Here is a 21,260-nt window from a genome sequence, read left to right on the forward strand (position 1 = left end):
TGATCTACTAAGGCACAACAGTTTTTTCTTATATTGCAGTCACTTTTATGTTGAGTGACACGTTGCTTAAGCCATTGTTTACTTTGACCAATATAACAACTTTGACATCTAATGAAATTTATTTTGTAAATTATGTTGCTCTTCAATGTGCTTGGAGTATTAGCTTTAGTTACAAAAAAATACCGTATGTCCAAAATTTAACAGACCAAATTGTCCTACTTTTTAAAACTTTTCCCAACATCAAATTAGTTAAGTACAATCCACTTCTAAATTCAAGTTTGTTCTCAAAAACTAAAGCTAATACTCCAAACACATTGAAGAGCAACATAATTTACAAAATAAATTGCATTAGGCAATCAATCGACCTGTCAAAGATAAACCACGTGATCTTTGGTTGGCACACAAAACTGTTCTTAACCTAAACTCAATGTAATTATCGATTTTTCTTATTTGTTTTTTGTCGTGATTTTGAGGTAGTATAGTATTTAAAGACATTCATTAGATTAATTATTTTATAAACTTTACGTTTTTGGTGATTTAGAGTGCTGACAACATGCCTGTGACTTGTATAGTAGTGAACTGTGGAAGTCCAACTGTTCGGGATAATGTTAATTTTAATTTGTTTTTTGTCCTGATTTTGAGCTAATATAGTATTTAAAGACATTCATTAGATTAATTATTTTATAAACTTTACGTTTTTGGAGATTTTGAGTGGTGACAACATGCCTGTCACTTGTATAATAGTGAACTGTTCAAGTCCAACCGATCAGAATAATGTTAATTTTATTTTGTTTTTTGTCGTGGTTTTGAGCTTAATATAGTATTTAAAGACATTCATTAGATTAATTATTTTATAAACTTTACGTTTTTGGTGATTTTGAGTGCTGACAACATGCCTGTGACTTGTATAGTAGTGAACTGTGGAAGTCCAACTGATCAGAATAATGTTAATTTTAATTTGTTTTTTGTCGTGATTTTGAGCTTAATATAGTATTTAAAGACATTCATTAGATTGATTATTTTATAAACTTTTCGTTTTTGGCGATTTTAAGTGCTGAAAACATGCCTCTAACTTGTATAGTAGTGAACTGTGGAAGTCGAGCTGATCGGATAATGTTAATTTTTTTCGTGTTCCCTCTATAGACTTTTTATTTACAGTCATTTGGTTCGAGCTTCTGTCATATGTCGTATAATCCGTGTATAGTAATATTATACACGGATTATACAACATCTAACAGCAGCTCGAAACAAATGACAATCGATGAAAAGCCCTATTAGAAACTCATTTATGTTTCTTCGCCTAAGTCAATTATCAAAAAACAGGACGCACTCATGCTAGGAATTATGGTTTCTATTAATATTATTACAATTATTGATATGTGACACTAACGTAACTAGTGACATTAATTTTTAGGCCAATGTGACGAACTTTATAAATACTAAATTTTAACATGTATCCCCTATTTTGTTAAAACAATATTGTTTTGTTTTTCATTTTATTCAAAATAAATGCAGTTTTGACAGGGAATTTGTTTTGTTATTTATTTATTCCATATAGACCTGGATCCCGCGCACCAAAAAAAAGTTGATTAATAGCAAGCTGAAAATTTATTAATAGCTTAACGGTGTCTAGTCCGACAAACTTTGATGTACAGGAACACTGGAAGTTTTAACTGTGGAACAGGCTAAAAATTTGGAACGTCAAACTACGAAAATGTTTATGTAATTTGTCAGATAAAACTTCCAATTGATTTGCTACCAATTCATTAAACTCTCATGCAAAAATCAGACTGGTGAAAAAATCACCAACTGGGCATTTTAATGAGTAGAACACGAAGACCATGTCAAACTACAGGAATCATGTTGGTTAGTAATAGCAGTCTGATTTTTGCATGAGAATTTAATGAAAGGATAACAGATCAATTGGATGTTCTGTCACGACAAAATATATATAATTTTCAGCTTGCTATTAATCAATTTTTTTGGTACACGGGATCCAGACCTAATAGGTTGTTTTGTAGTACGACACAAACGATTAGCAACTGCTGACAACCATCAGATGCATGAGCAGTTAACAGTTAGCGTTGTGCAGTTAATAGTTAGCATTCATAGACTACGAATGCGCATGTGTCTGATGGTTGGCAAGAGTTGCTGATCGTTCTACGAACAAACCTATCAGTAAGCACAATTTGTGATATCCATGGGTAGTTACTAACAGAAAGAGGCAGGATTCGATTTTTAAAACATTTATTTTAGAGTCAAAACATAGTCATACCTTAAACGATAAATGTATATTATCATTACAAGTTGATACTAATTACAAAAATAAATACACATTTAAAAGACCAATACATAATTACTCATGATGAAGAAGTACATTATAATTAAAAATGAATAACCATTTTCATATCGCTGCAACACAATGCCAAAGCCATCTTATATTTCAGTGCGTTTAGTGAGCGCAACAAGCACTCTGACCGAACAGTTTCAAAACTCATTAGTTTTTCATCAGAGAATGCATATGTTGCTCCACACCATGTAGCTCTAACATATGTACATGCATTGGGTTCTTCTTCGTCTGTCTTGCCCTGGGCATACTCAGCTAAAAATAGGATTGCTGCAATATGGCTGCAGACTTCACTATTACCGGCCATACGCATACAATGTGCATTTGCTATGTCATCAGAACTGGCTATCACCTCACCCAAGCATTTAGTCGTTTAGCATTAGATTTTTGGAAATGCTTCACCTAAAAAAAATATTTTATTTTTTTGGAAATTCTTCAACTACAAAAATTTATTTTTATTAGAGTATTTGCGTTGTTTACAATGATTGAGAATATTTTATTTAAAACCAGATATTCATATAATATAATTTTAGAACAATCATGACAGTAATTCAAATTGATGGCAGTAATAAATCATTTTCAGAGAATTATGGAGTTCGCAGTTTACAGATTAGGACGACGATATGTCTGGTTTCATACAGATATATAAACGTAAATAAATCTAATATTTAGAACCAATTTATCCAAAAGACACTAATACTGTTATCCATATATTTCTTAATAGTGAATAAATAAAATAAAGGCATACCTTTCCAACAATAATATGGAAATCAGGAAATCATTAACAATTTTTACTCCATTCAAAACAAATCCAGCTGTAAAATATTTATGTGCCTGAAGGCTTTTGTATGCTTTCATCTGCTGCTTAGAGTAGCAACTGTGAGACTCCACGATATGTATAAATATCTATAATAGTAACTTGATGGACTGCACTTTACTGTAAAATCCAATTCTGACTGAATTGCGTATGGATCTAAATCCCCAATTATTTTCAGCTTCAATAAATATCTAAAACAATAAAATAAATAATGTTATTGCTTGCCAAATTCATCATTATTGAAAAATATCGGGGCAAAATGAACAGTAATAAAAATTGTTTCGCCTACCTTTCTCGCAACATCTGGAGTTTCCAATAATAATTTCCTTAAATAATCAGTTTGCATTGTGGTAAACTTTATAAAGTTCACAAAAACAGGAAACGAAATCCAAATGAATCCAAAATAGACAAAATACGACGATAAACAATGAAAAATCATTGAAAAATAGATACAAACATAACCTCTTTGTTAGTTTGTGTGCCAACCAGAGGTCACGTGGTTTGGATTGCCTAATTGGATGTCAAGGTTGTCAACAAAACTCCAGAATCAATTAATTATAAGACTGACACTAACCATTTGAGTAATATCTACTGTAATATTCTAACTAATACATAACATTTAAATAAACAAATTACTCAATTTATCTTCTAATAGTTAATCTACCTCAATTTTATTTAAGTTCTAAATACCAGTCTTACACTTACTCATTAAGTACCATCAATTACATTTTATAAATCAATTTAACTTATCCTAGGTCCTTTCTTAGTTTTCTACTATTACCTTTCCACCTTAAAATTTCGTAAATGTATAATTTCCTTTTTTTACTTTGACCTATTCACTAAAAATTGTATATATCAGATAACATTCTATTAAAATAAAATATATTGCAGTTACCATAACTCCCAAATAAGTCAAAATAAAATCTGTCATTTTCTAAATCAATTTTCAAAATTTAAATTTTTACTCTTAGTTGTAAGTATCGAAATATTTAAGTTTGTCCATGTCTAATATTAATAAATTTGCAGTTTTCTCCTGAAGAAGTCCCAAATAGTGAAGAAATATTGAGACTTAAAACAAATAGAGTTTTCTTTCAACTGACCGAATCGCCGTTATTCAAACATTACTATATATTTATATACAGTATGATTATTTCATAGCGAAATCGAAACAAAAATGGTCATACCTCGTTATAATACTTCATATTGTAGGAACAGTGTTGATAAGAGGAATATTGGAAAATATACAGGGTGTCATATTTAAAAATTGTATGTTTGTTTTACCATAAAAGTGACTTGTTTGGATATTCTGTACCATAATCGAATCTACCAATGTCGCACTAAAAACTCACCCTTTATACATATATAAACTATGCAATTAATAATTTTTTAAGACCGACCATTAAATGCACACTTTCTGGATAATTTTTTGTCCAGAAAATGCCGTTTTGCCGGTCAAGCAAGACCGGAATAGGAACGTTAGGGACCGTCAAAAGCTTTTTCCGGTCTTTATATTTTATTTTCCAATCGCTATCTCATAACACAGACTGCATTGATCCCGACACTATGACAGGAACGTTACGATTTATTATGAAGTGACAAGTGCCAGTTGATCTTTAATTTGTTGGTTGCCAAACCAATATCTTTTCAAACATATCTTCCTTTCAGATATTTAACAGTCACAATTGTACCGGGTTTACCAATAAGAATGCCTCTCGGCCATATCTCAGGAACCGTTTATAGTACAGCTTTTAGAAAAAATATTTATAACAAAAGTCGCCTCGAGAAAATCCTGGAAATTATTTTCATAATTGTAGGTCCACCGCTAGAGGGCGTAATTGAATATCAAAAATTAAAAAATCTAAATTTTACAAAATTTGCCTAATGAAAGGGCACTGGAAATCCGATCATCGTATTCTTCATAAAATTCTGCGCATATTTGATTTCACAAGTTTAAGTTTACCTTTGCAAATAAGAGGTGGGGGTGAGTGGGAACCTTGTTGTGAAAAAATGGCTGTAAGTCCGGTTCTGCTAACTCGAATTTTGCAAACTTGGTCTTGTTGAAAACAGCTCTTTTTTCGTCAATGTAAGAGTTATAATTTCGAAACAGCCTATTAAGTAATATGCCAGCTAGGAGGCGTTATTTAATTATTTTCAGGAATCTAGTTTTCTTTGAAAAATATTAAATACAAGTATGCATTTTTAATCCTGTATTACAAAATTAAGTCAAATTAGCAACAGAACAGCGAAAACCGCATGTCGATACCTTTTTTCTGTCTCGAGATATCTTAAGAATCGTGTAAATTTTAAACCTAACCGTTACTGTCACCGGTAAATGAAGTTCAGGAAAGGTAGTGTGCTGTGGAAAAAAACAAAGAAACATTTTCCTGATCTCCACGTATATAATTAATTAAAACAACAATAACACAAACAACAATATAAAATATAGAAAAGAAATAAAAACAACTACTTAGTGACGGCTTAAATGTTCAAATTATTGCCCATCATTTTTTATTCAAGCATTTACTCTTTCAAGAGTAGAATGAACAGCAGTCTTTTTCTGCTCTCCGAATGCTTTGAATTATGTTTCGTATTCTCTGGATCATTTTTTCTCGAGTAGGCCTAGCTGCAAAAACAAGGTCTTCCATCCGTCCCCATATCTAAATAAAAGTGAAATACCAAACCATCCCCACACCAAACAGTTAAATCTGGTGATAGTCAGATAATTGGACCCTTTCTTTTCGATAATGCTATTATTGGTGAACGTTATCTAATTTTTTTAAGGAATGAATTGCCTCTTCTTCTAGAAGATGTACCGCTAGCAGTTCGTAGGTCCATGTTGTTTCAGCACGATAGTTGTCCCGCGCATTTTTCAAGAGTAGTAAGAGATTTTTTAGATGAGTCATTCGCTGATAAATGGATAGGACGTGGAAGCCTATTTTTTGGCTAGCCAGATCACCAGATTTAACTGTTTTAGACTTTTATTTATGGGGGCGGATTAAAGACCTTGCTTTTGCCGCTAGGCCCACTACTCGAGAAAACATGATCAAGAGAGTAGAAAACGCCATGCAGAGCATTGCGAGAGCAGAAATTGAGACTGCTGTTTAATATACATACTCTTAAAGAGTAAATACTTGCAGCGAAAATTATGGGCCATAATTTGAACATTTAAGTCGTCACTAAGTAGTTGTTTTTATTCCCTTGTTATATTTTATAGTGTTCTTTCTTCTATTCTTGTTTTAATTAATACACTTTGACATCTAAAAAATGTTTCTTTGTTTTTTCCACAGCACACTAGCTTTCCTCAACTTCGTTTATCGGTGACAGTAACAGTTATGTTTAAAATTTACACGCTAGTTAAGATATCTCGAGATAGAAAAAAGGCATCGACATGCGGTTTTCACTATTCTGTTGCTAATTTGATCTAATTTTGTAATACAGGATTAAAAATGCATGCTTGTATTTAATATTTTCCAAAGAAAACTAGATTTCTGAAAATAATTAAATAACGCCCCCTCGCTGGCATATTACTTAATAGGCTGTTTCGAAATTATAACCCTTACATTGACGAAAAAGAACTGTTTTCAACAAGACCAAGTTTGCAAAATTCTATTTAGCCGAACCGGACTTACAGCTATTTTTTCATAACAAGGTTCCCACTCACCCCCACCTCTTATTTGCAAAAGTAGACTTAAACCTGTAAAATCAAATATGCGCAGAATTTTATGAAGAATACGATGATCGGATTTCCAGTTCCCTTTCGTTAGGCAAATTTTGTAAAATTTTGATTTTTTTATTTTTAAAATTCAATTACGCCCTCTAGCGGTGAACCTACAATTATGAAAATAATTTCCAGGCTTTTCCCGAGGCAACTTTTGTTATAAATATTTTTTTCTCAAAGTTGTACTATAAACGGTTCCGGAGATATGGCCGAGAGCCATTCTTATTGGGACACCCGGTACATTAAGCATTAATATTCAAAAGTAATGTACCTATTTATTCAGTTTATGCAGTTATATTCAGTATCTAGTTTTAGTATTTTTTGTTAATCATTTGATTCGACAAAGTAAAATGAAATAACGAATTAAATTCACATCAAAATATCGGTCTTAAAAAAATATTGTACGTCACGCGACCGAAAATTAGGTGTTTTTCAGGTCTCCCCAAGCTTCTAGAGTTCGCCTGAGGTTCGCCCTGAAATCTGCTTGGCTCGACCGGAAAAACACCACTTTGCGGTCTTGTAACGTAAATAACTATTTCAAACGAAGTAGATGGTATTGAAACATTTAACCTCATTTTCTATTCTTAAATATCAGCCGTTAATCGTTTACTATTTGTATTCTAGGAAAAACACTTTGTAGGTTTTATTGCGAATATTATTAATTAGAGTTTTTGTATAGTACTTTCCAACAACTGGGCTATTATCTATTTTTTGCCGCTTCAGTTATTCCCTTTTTAGGTATTTCTGAATAGTCGATTGTTTAGTTCTTTTAAAATTCGATTCCTGCTTAATGAGTAATTAAGTTTCGATTGTATGGTATAAATACCGACCGATTGAATATTTTCGTATTACTAATCGAAATCTAATTGTTTTGCGTATTTATGGTAATCTGCGGATTGGGTAGGATCAATTTATTCGGGTTAGTACAGGGCGGACCACCAACAAGAATGCACGTAAATATTTTAGTTGAAACGATAAGAAGAAGAGTTGCCGTGCCCAAGGACTATATAGCAGGAGGAACTTAAGGGATCCCGAGCCGAGTTAACCCGGGAACACAATATTGGTCACGTTAATTTGGTGTCTTCAACACCAAAACTGGAAATTGGAAAAGTGTGCTATTTTCAAACGAAAGTAGGATGTGTAAAATCAGATGATTAACGAATTTGTACACTTAGATGGCGAGGAAGACAAGCAGGAACGGAAACTGCCAGATTTGGACATAAATATAAAAGAGGAAGGGTCATGTACCAGGGTCATGATACCAGGGAAGGCGAAGCAAAGATATATAAAATTGCCAAACAGAGAGCAAAGAAAGCAAGAGATTTTAATCAGATTAAAAATAAATAAAGAATTTGACAGACAGCACGGTACAAATAAATACGTAATTAAAGCTTGAAAGTGGTAATAGAACAACCTAATATTTTGAACACCCTGTAAAATATTTTGTTATAATAAATATCTATTTAACCCTTATCTGGGCAACACATTTTACTTACGTAACCGGGCAACTCGGGTCCGTTGGGCCCACCAATGTTCTTGAATGTACTATTCATATTTACCCATATATTTCTAATATTCTTTTTTTTGATTTTTTATTAAAGTTAAATTTGAATTGTCTAGATTAAGTATATGCTACTATAGTATGCGGTCTATCTCGAGAGTGCGATCTACCTGAAAGATTTGCAAAAAATAATGAAATGCAAGAAAACTTTTGTAGAAAAAATATTTATTCACAAGTAATAAACATTTGGAAGGTTATGTTTTTTCCTGATAAATAGTACTTCTAAAAGTTTTGGTTGACTTGATTCCACACATCGCGAATTGTTGCTAATTTGTCGTTCCTTCTTCGTTCAGACCTCGTGTCCTTATCATTAAATCGAACAAATCTTAGAAAATTCTGAATCGTTTTAATCCCATGGTAGCTTTAAATACAGGGTGTCCAGAAACTCTACCGACAAACGAAGACAGGACATTTTTTAGATAATTTTAAGATAATTTAACCCAATTCACCTAGTCCGAAAATGCTTCCTAAGGGAGCTAGAGCTCTTTGAAGATGGCGTCATGTAATTAGTTTTTCTTAAATAACTCCAGAACGCTTCTATTTAGAAAAACGAAAATTAGTATGCCCATTTACTTTCCAGAAATGAATCCATTCCATCTATTACGAATTTCTAGTACCGGTCATAGGCGTCCGTTTTGGGTAGGGCGATGGTTATTTTATCGCATAACTTTTTTGTCTTTAACTTTTAAGCATTTTTGTCACCGGATTATTAAATTGTGAGATATTCTAGTACTAAAAGGTACTCTTGCTTTAAGTCGGTAGGACACACCGTTTTCTAGAAAAATGGATTTGAAAGTTTTTCGTTTTGGGAATTTGTAAAAAATGGAAAAAAAATTTCAAATAAAAACGATGTATTTTACTAACTTAAAGCAACAGTAACTTTTAGTACTCGAATACCTCATAATTTAATAATCTAGTGTCAAAAATGCTTAAAAATTAAGGACAAAAAAGTTACGCTATAAAATAACTGTTGACCTACCCAAAACGGACGCCTATGACCGGTACTAGAAATTCGCAATTAATGAAATCGATTTATCTCTGGAATATAAATAAATGTACCAGTTTTCGTCTTTCTAAAAAGGTTTTTTTGGAATTTTTTTTTTTAATTTAAAGAACGAAAAATTTTCAAATCGATTTTTCTAGAAAACGGTGTGTCCTACCGACTTAAAATAAGAGTACCTTTTAGCACTAGAATACCTCACAATTTAATAATGCAGTATCAAAAATGCTTAAAAGTTAAAGACAAAAAAGTTATGCGATAAAATAACCGTTGCCCTGCCCAAAACGGACGCCTATGATTGGTACTAAAAATTCGCAAAGGATGGAATAGATTTATCTCTGGAAGATAAATACGCGTACCAATTTTTGTTTTTCTAAATAGAAGCGTTCTGGAGGTATTTAAGAAAAACTGATTACAAGACGCCATCTTCAAAGAGCTCTAGCTCCCTTAGGAAGCATTTTCGGACTAAGTGAATAGGGTTAAATTGTCTTAGAATTATTTGAAGAATCTTCTGTCTTCGTTTGTCGGTAGAGTTTCTGGACACCCTGTATAGTAGGTCCATAAAATTTACTCCAAAATATATCTACATTATGGATGTTGGCACTCAGGTGCCCTGCAGTTAGTAGCAGTCCAATAAAGCTCTGTAGAGTCGCAATATTTCCAGTTCTCTATCTTCAGGACTTTTTCGGCTTCTTTATTTGTACACTTTACTATTTCATTCACAATTTTTTCGTCCACAAACAAACAAAAGGAATCAACAGGATCATCTACACTTTGGCCAGGGGCTAACCTTACTATGTGCACATTGTTTTTATTATGTCGCAGGATCGCATACGTCCTGTCGGTTGTGGTTGACTCTTCCAGTTAATTTAATCCTTAGTTTCAAAAAATACATACTCTAAAATCTGGGAACTTGTAGCTACATATTCTTCTTCATCATCGCTCAATACTACTTGCTAATCATCCTCTTCACTTGCTTCCGAAAGATGATCTTCAATTTCAGAGTCACTTTCAATGCCACCTGCTTCAGGAGATCCTTCATCATTGGAATCCCATACATTATTAGCAATATCTTGCAGATCTGCAGCTGATAATGGTTTTTGGGACATTTTATTCGCACTGTCTACTTTCACTGTAATTCAATATAATTTTAGGAGCTTAGTTCCCGACACTAACATCGATATCAAATGACTGATAGCAGATGCATTATTTATTTCAAAATATGTATAGGTACCTACCTAACAATATTATTGCATTCCAACTATGATTATCAGTTTTTAAATTTCATTTAGAATAGATATAACACCTATTGTAAGCATGTCTTTGATGTCAACATCAAAGAGATTTTATATTGTTTGTTACACATTTAGACTTTATTATTGGATTTCCGGAATCATAAAAGTCGTTTATATGATCCACAAAAACATTACCTAACTGCCAGATTAACTTCTGTAATAAAGATTAAGACTTTAGGTATAAATACAAATAGGGTCCGACGGGCCCGTGTTGCCCCTTTACGTGACAAAATTCTTTCGACGCAATAATTTCAAAAATTATAATGAATATTTTGAATCGCTCATGACTATGTTGAGGGAAGCATACTTCTAAACAAATTCAGTGATGAATAAAATTCAATAAAATTTTTGATAAAAGTTTATGATAAAAGAATTGGCGTCTCGGGCCCATTTTGCCCATCTTGCCCGGATAAGGGTTAAATAAGACAAAGAGTATTTTATTAAGGTCCAAGAAATTTGTCTCCGAGTATTAGATTCGTAGATCTTTAATTTATCTAAATCCTTACATTTTTGGAAAATTCGAAATAAATCAAAACACCTGTATTTAGTTGTAGGGAATTCTTATAAAACAAATAGTTATTTTTTGAGGACAAAACCATTTTTTGGGGAAAAAGGTACAATATTTCGGTCATGCAATGAGACATTCAGAGAAGTATAACGCCTACACCTCATAATACAGGGCAAGATCGCTGGAAAAAGTGGCACAGGCCGAAGAAGAACATCCTGGCATCGAAATCTTCGAGAGCGGTATCAGGAGACATCCGCTAATATGTTTAAAGCTGCAGTAACCAAAGTTATTATTGCCAATATAATCGGCAACGTTCGATAATCGGTCAGAATACTAAAAAAAATAACATAATTGCTTTCACTGGTTTTGTATTTTTTAAAGTCCGTATTCAAATTTCTAAAACGTGTTTGATTTCAAGGCAGGAAATAATTTTAAACAATGTGTACCTTCGTGATTAACTCGTGCATTTTAACTTTACTGCTACACTAATAACTAAAATATCTCGAGCATGGGTAACGAGATATACCGTTAATTATTATATTCCACTAGAGATGACACGACCTTTTTTTAGTTTGGTATTCTCAGTTTTTACGATATAAATAGTCAATTAAGCTTATTGATTTTATCATTTACCAACGGTTTTGTAGTTTATTAGGCCAACGTCTACAGGCAATCTTTAATAAATAATTAATTAGTACCAATTATATTGTACGGAATAGATTTACTATTTACTATTTTTCTTTGGATTAAACCATGATTTTACTTTAAAATTAAGTTTAGATGAGGTTTTGATTTACACTTCGGAAATCCTTCTCAAAATACAAAACATTAATATATTAATTTTGTTTTTGTTGCTTGATGAAAGATGTGTCATCGGCATATCTTATATTGTTCGTTAACTCACCGTTTATTTTTGTGCCTTCATTTGCATTTTCCATACATTTTTTAAATATTTCCTCGGAATAAATATTAAATAGGAATGGGGATAAGATACACCCCTGCCGAACACTTCTTTTGATCTCCACACTTTCAGTAAGTTCGTTGCCAATTTTTGTTCTTGCGGTTTGACCTCATTATACTCATTATAGGTTTGCCACACCGAGAGAAAAATTTCTTTTCTCCTAAAACACTGATTTCTTTGAGCCAGCTTTCTTAAAAGTTAATATATTATCAGTAGTAATTGCACAAGAGCTCTAAAATAATTGAATTTTTCCCGAGTGACACTTTGACAGTTTTAATTTCACGAGCCAAAAGCGAGTGAAATTATGTCAAAGTGTTACGAGGGCAAAAATTCTATATTAATTTTAGAGTTCGAGTGCAATTTGTTGGGATTATTTCATGAATAAAACTGTTCAAAACCAAAATTTTATTTTAATTTATTTATGTAAGTACAAATTAGTACAATTAAACACAAAGTTTTTATAAATATTTGACGATTGAAAATCATCGCTTTTATAATTTTTAAAACATTAATTGTCATTAATGTCACTGAATGTATTTTTTCGTAGCAACGAAGGTCATCTGACGTAATATACTTAACGACGGGCAATTATCAAAAATTATCGATTTAATTCAGATTTCTGTAGCTTTTTATTGGTCAGAATCTCCTATGAATGAAATAATCATATTAATATACCGGTTCATATATAAAGAAACAAGTTTTTTAAACACAACTCAATAATTTCTTACAGAAAATTTCTTCAATACTAAGAAATGCGTTAATGGTTACATTTAACTTCCTTATCTTAAAGTTTTTGTTTCTTAAATTGAAAACTACAAATATTTTGCAGTATAAGAAACATAATGTTAGTTAATCCATATTTATATTTGTGAACAAGAAATTTTCTTGCAATCAAATAAATATTTTAAGCCACAAGAAATAATTCTTCAGAAATACCCTCTGTAGTAACTGTGCTTATAAAATAAAAACTTTATCATTAAGCCCAAATGTTACTTGCAAAGAGATTTTCTTCCACAAAAGAATTGCGCAGATTAACTATTTATGATTTAATCGTCAGAGTTTGTCAGGATGGCGTGATATTAGTTCATGATTTTGGATTTGTTGGTGTTCTTTAAAAATTAAAGGATATTTTGAAGGTACGTACATATATAGGTATTAAATAAAAGTAAATTGAGTAATTTAAGAAGTAATAATATTGTTGCGTATCCGAATAATTATAAAAGAAACATAATAGTATCTTTATATGCTTTTTAGGTATAATGATGGACAACTCTGAAAGAAAGGAGCTTATTATTGAAACTGGGAAATAAGCCCAATTTAAAGCTGGGAGAGAATGGTATAATATATAGCTTCAGAACAATATTAAGAAAGGAGCTATTAACTAACTGCGGGGCCTTCCAGAAATGGTAGAAATTTATACATGTAAGTACCTTTTTAAAAATATGTGTACTTATGTATTAACTATAATAGGTTTCTTGAATGTATCGTCTTCTATAAAAATATACAATACTATATCAAACATGGAGGGTGCAACGCTGAGGATGTTTTCTGTTCATTTATTTGTGATAAAGAAATCAGTTAGCCTAAAGAAATATTTTAATGGTTAAGAAATTTTATTGCCGAAAACTGTGAATTAGTTAATATGTATTAAATGACTTAAGATGTAAACTAATAATACTTTCCCATAATAAAATTTCTTAATTATTAGGTATGCTGTTTCTTTTAGATTATAAAAATAAAGAAAATTACATACAGTCGGAAAAATGAAAGAATACCCATGAACGAACATATAAAACACGCTGTATTTTCCTGTCACTGTGTCACAAAGAAAATTGTCCAGCGCAAGTACATGTAACAATAATTATTACATGTACTTGCGCTGGCCAATTTTTTGTGTGACACGGTGACAGGAAAATACGGCGTGTTTTATATGTTCGTTCATGGGTATTCTTTCATTTTTCCTACTGTATTTCTGCTTTAATGTTTCACATTGCTTGTTTCCCTCTTGTAACTTAATATTATACAGATAAATAATTAATATTTCATTAACAAAAAGAAAAAAATAAACAAATATGTGTAGGTTAAATAATGCCATGTTTAAGCTAAATATGATTGATTATATTAGTATTAATAGTTCTTATGTGAAGCCGTGTATTTGGTTTTTTTTGCATTTCCTAAATTTGTCAAAATAAATATCTATATGTTTATGAGAAATATTTTATTAAAATAAGTTTACTCTTTCTACATAACGATTTTGTTTTAGTGAATTGCTGATATACAAAGTGCTATTAACAAAAGAGGAAAAAATTGAGGAAGTTGGATTTGCCTCTCCATCCTTTATTGTTGTGTAGAAGCCAGTGGTTTAAGAGTGGAGAAAATAATTGTATGCAATAATAAAGTTTTATATCTTGTTTTTATTAATAAATAATGATCTTAACACGATGATTTATTTCGCCTTACGTAATGTCACTTTATTTTCAAGAAATATTAACTTAATTCTAAATATACGATTATATCTGCGAAATATATTTCTTAACATTAAAAATACACTAATTATTAATAGTAAGATAATAATATTCCTTACTAAGAAATATTATTGCTCAGAAAGAATTGTTTTGTGATGTCAAGAAAATAATTATATTATTATGACTACTAAAATCAATTAACATCAAGTGTAATTTATTTCTGATAAATGGGTTTAAAGTTTGCCAGAAAGTGATAGTTTTTCTCTCGGTGCACAATCCGAATAGGCTTGTCGTCAATACCTGTCTTCCGCAGAATATCTATTAATTGTTCATGATTGATATTGTCAAATGCGTTTCTAAAATCCACAAAGCACAAATATACATCCTTATCAACGTCTTTACACCGGTGTATAAGCACTTGGAGAGTGAAAACTGCCTCTCTCGTTTTAAGTGTTTTCCGAAAGCAGAAGTGCAATCTATCAGTATTTGACTCACATTTATCATTTATCCTTCAATGAATGATCTTGGTGAACGTGAACGCTTTAGTGCAGCGTTTCCCAACCGGTGTGTCGCGACCCACTAGTGGGTCGCGGGCTTTCAGATAGGTGAGTAGCATACAGTGACTGTGTTCTTTATTTTCATAGGCAATGGATGGGTCGCGAATATGAAAAAACATCAGAAAGTGGGTCGCCAGACATAAAAGGTTGGGAACCACTGCAGTGATATGATTGATCATCCTTAAAGTCGGTAGTCATCACAGAGCTGGACATTTGGTTTCTCCGGGATTGTAATAAATATTGACTGCAGCCAGTTCTCCGGGATTTTACCGCTATTATAGTTGTTGTTAAAAAGTATGTACTACTAAATTATCAAGGAATTCAAATAATAGTATATTATTCAACGAGCATGTAATGATGGCTATTACTCACGATGATGAAGTTTGCGACACGAGCCGTAGGCGAGTGTCGTAATTCATCAGAGTAAGTAATAGCCAGTAGAATACTATACTTTTTCTACGACCTTTTTTTTATTTTAATTAGTAAAAAATTTAATTATCAACTACTCTAGATTTCAATAATAATAATTTACAAAAATACCTAAATGCTATTTACCCCTAGTACGTGGCTGAAAAATTGGTTGCCTACTATTACTAAATTCTTATTTATTGTAAAAATACAACTGGAAATAGTCAGTATAAGTTCTATTCGTTTTCGAAAAATTATAAGCTTAAATTTGTACCTACTGTCAGTGAATCTAATAAATGGCTGTTGTCGGTGGACGTATTTCATATATAGTTATAATGTATATTTACATTTAACTAGGTATATATTATAATATAATAATATAACTATACATTATATGTTATAATATGAAAAAGAAAATAATCGTTTTCGTTTTGATTCAATTCGAGTCCCTTGCCATCCTCTGACACAGTGTTTCTGGGTATCTACCCTTTATCAAAGAGGCTATTGCAAGTAGACTGAATTGAATCAACTCGAGACGAAGAAGAACAGCATCTATTAAAATATCTGCAGTATATTGTGGTTAGACTGTCCTCTAACGGGGAATGACAAAATAAATAAAATAAATTTCGACCAAGAGTCAGGATTCTGTTAACCGAGATACGATAGTATCAAGCGGCGCCGCTAGGAGGAGCTTCTCCAACAATGCGTCTCAGAATACTTTAACAACACTTGGTCATTTTGTACTCTAAACAGAGTAAAGCATGAAAAAGAAAAAGAAAATAATCGTTTTCGTTTTGATTCAATTCGAGTCTCTTGCCATCCTCTGACACAGTGTTTCTGGGTCTCTACCCTTTATCAAAGAGGCTATTGCATGTAGACTGAATTGAATCAACTCGAGACGAAGAAGAACTGCATCTATTAAAATTTTCATCATTTTAATAGATGCAGTTCTTCTTCGTCTCGAGTTGATTCAATTCAGTCTACTTGCAATAGCCTCTTTGATAAAGGGTAGAGACCCAGAAACACTGTGTCAGCGGATGGCAAGAGACTCGAATTGAATCAAAACGAAAACGATTATTTTCTTTTTCTTTTTCATGCTTTACTCGGTTTAGAGTACAAAATGACCAAGTGTTGTTAAAGTATTCTGAGACGCATTGTTGGAGATGCTCCTCCTAGCGGCGCCGCTTGATACTATCGTATCTCGGTTAACAGAATCCTGACTCTTGGTCGAAATTTATTTTATTTTATTTATGTTATAATATATTTAACACAATATAACTTGAAAAACAAAAACAATATTAGTTATAAATTCCAATTAACATAAACAAAATGCGCCAATGTCACTGTCACTAAATTAAATGATAAACGTCAAAATTTTTAGTAAACAAGATATAAACGTAAAAAATATACTGACATTGTTACAGTTAAAATTCATTTAAAAATTTTTCGAAGTTAATTATTGGTATAAATTACAATAATTATTGTATTAAATAAACAAGTTTAAGTAATTTTATTTGCAGTTTATATACGATTAATATTAAAAGTGACATGCGCTACTTCAGCCCGTGAGTAATGACCCGTGAGTAAGTTCAGCCCGTGAGTAATGAATTATTACTCACGGGTACAGTAATGGGTGCTATTATCTATGAAAAAATAGCGAATAATGAGCATGTTATTAAACGGTCGTAGAAAAAAATGTATACCATTTTTATTCAGTTGCAATGCGAAGGTAAAACTGTCTTATTTTTCACTTATAACAGAGAGCGCAAACCAGCACTCTAAATCGACGATTTTCGATTTTATTTGGAGTCATCATCAGCGAGGCGTAGGTTTGCTGCTCTGTGTCCCAAGTGACGAATCTCTGAGAGCTTGTCCCCGCATTGCAACTGACGTTTATGGAGTAGGTGTCTAACTGTGTCTAACTGTGCAATGTGCAATTTTTAGAAGCCATGGAAGTGTTACCAGGAAAATGGTCCAATAAGTTTTCAATTAAATATCTTTTAGGAATATTTTTAATATTTTTCAATATTTTTGATCTTTCTATTAGATTGAAAACTTTAAAACTTTGACTTTCAGTTACCAGATGTCGTTAGACACCTACTCCATAAACGTCAGTTGCAATGGGGAGACAAGGTCTCGGAGATTCGTCACTTGGGGCAGAGAGCAGCAAACCTACGCCTCTCTGATGATGACTCCAAATAGAGTCGAAAATCGTCGATTTAGAGTGCTGGTTTGCACTCTCTGTACTAAGTGAAAAATAAGACAGTTTTGCCTTCGCATTGCAACTGAATAAAAATGGTATACATTAATTCATTTTATATTGGTTTTATTCTTTTGAGTAACTAGGTCCATTTTCCGTTGGAATTTACCAGCTGAACAGACGGGGTCGAGAATTGTAAGTTTTTTTAATTCCCTCTTGTCTTCTTCCCTTCAGCATCCATCTGGCTTGCAATGTTTAGAAGCCATGCAGGTGTTACCAGGAATGGTCCGATAAGTTTTCAATTAAATATCTTTTAGGAATATTTTTAATGTTTTTCAATATTTTTGATATTTCTATTAGATTGAAAACTTTAAAACTTTGACTTTCAGCTACCAGATATCGTTAGACACCTACTCCATAAACGTCAGTTGCAATATGGGGCAAGCTCTCGGAGATTCGTCACTTGGGGCAGAGAGCAGCAAACCTACGCCTCTCTGATGATGACCCCAAATAGAGTCGAAAATCGTCGATTTAGAGTGCTGGTTTGCACTCTCTGTACCAAGTGAAAAATAAGACAGTTTTGCCTTCGCATTGCAACTGAATAAAAATGGTATACATTATTTCATTTTATATTGGTTTTATTCTTTTGAGTAACTAGGTCCATTTTCCGTTGGAATTTACCAGCTGAACAGACGGGGTCGAGAATTGTAAGTTTTTTTAATTCCCTCTTGTCTTCTTCCCTTCAGCATCCATCTGGCTTGCAATGTTTAGAAGCCATGCAGGTGTTACCAGGAATGGTCCAATAAGTTTTCAATTAAATATCTTTTAGGAATATTTTTAATGTTTTTCAATATTTTTGATATTTCTATTAGATTGAAAACTTTAAAACTTTGACTTTCAGTTACCAGATATCGTTAGACACCTACTCCATAAACGTCAGTTGCAATATGGGGCAAGCTCTCGGAGATTCGTCACTTGGGGCAGAGAGCAGCAAACATACGCCTCTCTGATGATGACTCCAAATAGAGTCGAAAATCGTCGATTTAGAGTGCTGGTTTGCACTCTCTGTACTAAGTGAAAAATAAGACAGTTTTGCCTTCGCATTGCAACTGAATAAAAATGGTATACATTATTTCATTTTATATTGGTTTTATTCTTTTGAGTAACTAGGTCCATTTTCCGTTGGAATTTACCAGCTGAACAGACGGGGTCGAGAATTGTAATTTTTTTTAATTCCCTCTTGTCTTCTTCCCTTCAGCATCCATCTGGCTTGCAATTTTTAGAAGCCATGCAGGTGTTACCAGGAATGGTCCAATAAGTTTTTAATTAAATATCTTTTAGGAATATTTTTAATGTTTTTCAATATTTTTGATATTTCTATTAGGTTGAAAACTTTAAAACTTTGACCATCAAGGAATTGTTTGTCTCATTTACATAGGATCTTTAATATATCGCAGGGTACATTGTTCGGACCTACTGCCTTATTGTTTAGTGCTGCAGTGGCATACTCTATCTCCGATTTAAGGATAGAAGGTTCTGTTTCTCCTTCTCCATATAGGTGATCATTAGTCCTGTCCGATGCAAATAATTTTTCCACCTACCTCTACCGAAAGTATACTTATCCTGACCTGATTGTACGGAATCTAGGGAGGGGAAAAGTAAAAGTGACGTCATGGTATGTAATTGATGAAATAACTTTTTGACGCCCTATACAGGGTGTCCAGAAACTCTACCGACAAACGAAGACCGGAGATTCCTCAGATAATTTTAAGACAATTTAACCCAATTCACCTAGTCCGAAAATGCTTCCTAAGGGAGCTAGAGCTCTTTGAAAATGGCGCCATGTAATTAGTTTTTCTTGAATAACTAAAGAACGCTTCTATTAGGAAAAACTATAATTGGTACACGTATTTATCTTCAAGATATAAATCGATTCCATCCATTGCGAATTTCTTGTACCGGTCATAGGCGTCCGTTTTGGATAGAGCAACGGTAATTTTTCGCATAACTCTTTTGTCTTCAACTTTTAAGCATTTTTGATACTGGATTATTAAATTGTGAGGTATTCTAGTACTAAAAGGTACTCTTACTTTAAGTCGGTAGGACACACCGTTTTCTAGAAAAATCGATTTAAAAGTTTTTAGTTTTGGGAATTTGAAAAAAAAATGAAAAAAATTAAAAAAAAACTATGTATTTTACCAACTTAAAGCAAGAGTAACTTTTAGTACTCATAATTGAATAATCTAGTGTCAAAAATACTTAAAAATTAAAGACAATAAAGTTATGCTATAAAATAACTGTTGACCTACCCAAAAGGACGCCTATGACCGTTTCTAGAAATCGCCATTAATGAAATCGATTAATCTCTGGAATATAAATAAATGTACCAGTTTTCATCTTTCTAAATAGTTTTTTTTTAATCTTTTTTTTTAATTCAAAGAACGAAAAATTTTCAAATCGATTTTTCTAGAAAACGGTGTATTCTAGCGACTTAAAGTAGGAGTGCCTTTTAGTACTATAATACCTCACAATTTAATAATTCAGAGTCAAAAATGCTTAAAAATTAAATACAAAAAAATTAGGCGATAAAATAACCATTGCCCTACACAAAACGGACGCCTATGACTGGTACTAGAAATTCGCAATGGATTGAATCGATTCATTTCTGGAAAGTAAATACACATACCAATTTTCGTATTTACAAATAGAAGCGTTCTGGAGGTATTTAAGAAAAACTAATTTCATGACGCCATCTTCAAAGAGCCCTAGCTCCCTTAAGAAGCATTTTCGGACTAGGTGAATTGGGTTAAATTGTCTTAAAATTATATGAGGAATCTCCTGTCTTCGTTTGTCTGTAGAGTTTCTGGACACCCTGTATAATATTCTATTATCTATTACGTAAGCATCTATACATTTTAACGTTTATTTATAGAACACCCTGTATTTTGCAGAATGGTAAAAACAGTAAACTGTTATTTGTTATTTTGTTTACATTAATAATTTGACTTATATTTGACAGTTATACTGTTACTGTACCTACTTGTTAGTTTTAGTGCTCTAATAAATTTTGTCAGTTAGTTACATAAATAAATTATCTAAAAATGAAAAAAAATACTTGATATTTGAGAAAGATGGAAAAATCATATGTATAACATGGGAGTAAAGTGCCTTTTCCTCCCTCGAATGATTACTGCCCTCCGCTACGCGTCGGGCAATAAACTTCATTTTCGGGAGGAAAAGTAGCACTTTTCTCCCTTGTTATACAAATAGCTATTTCTATGTGGGATTTCTATGTTTCTAAGATTATTGATGGCTTCGAGATATGCTTCTAAGATGCTTCGACAGATGTTTCTAAGATCCTTGATGGTTTCTAAGAACCTTGTTCTTTTTCAAGAATATTAAATAAATCAATAAATTAGTTTA

General features: G+C 32.3%; 1 protein-coding gene and 1 long non-coding RNA gene across 2 annotated transcripts in view; one reads left to right on the plus strand and one right to left on the minus strand.

The window, feature by feature from the left end:
• LOC114326299 (leucine-rich repeats and immunoglobulin-like domains protein 2) overlaps positions 1 to 21,260 on the plus strand; it is an 831,802-nt gene that overhangs the window by 532,060 nt on the left and 278,482 nt on the right. The window lies entirely within an intron of this gene.
• LOC126883865 (uncharacterized) lies at positions 2,550 to 3,675 on the minus strand. The gene is made up of 3 exons (XR_007697723.1): positions 3,454 to 3,675; positions 3,096 to 3,355; positions 2,550 to 2,749 (listed from the first exon to the last, which is right to left on the minus strand). It is a non-coding gene; the product is annotated as an uncharacterized LOC126883865 (long non-coding RNA).

The sequence above is a fragment of the Diabrotica virgifera genome, chromosome 4 (genome assembly GCF_917563875.1).
Source record: "Diabrotica virgifera virgifera chromosome 4, PGI_DIABVI_V3a".
Lineage (NCBI taxonomy): Eukaryota > Metazoa > Arthropoda > Insecta > Coleoptera > Chrysomelidae > Diabrotica > Diabrotica virgifera.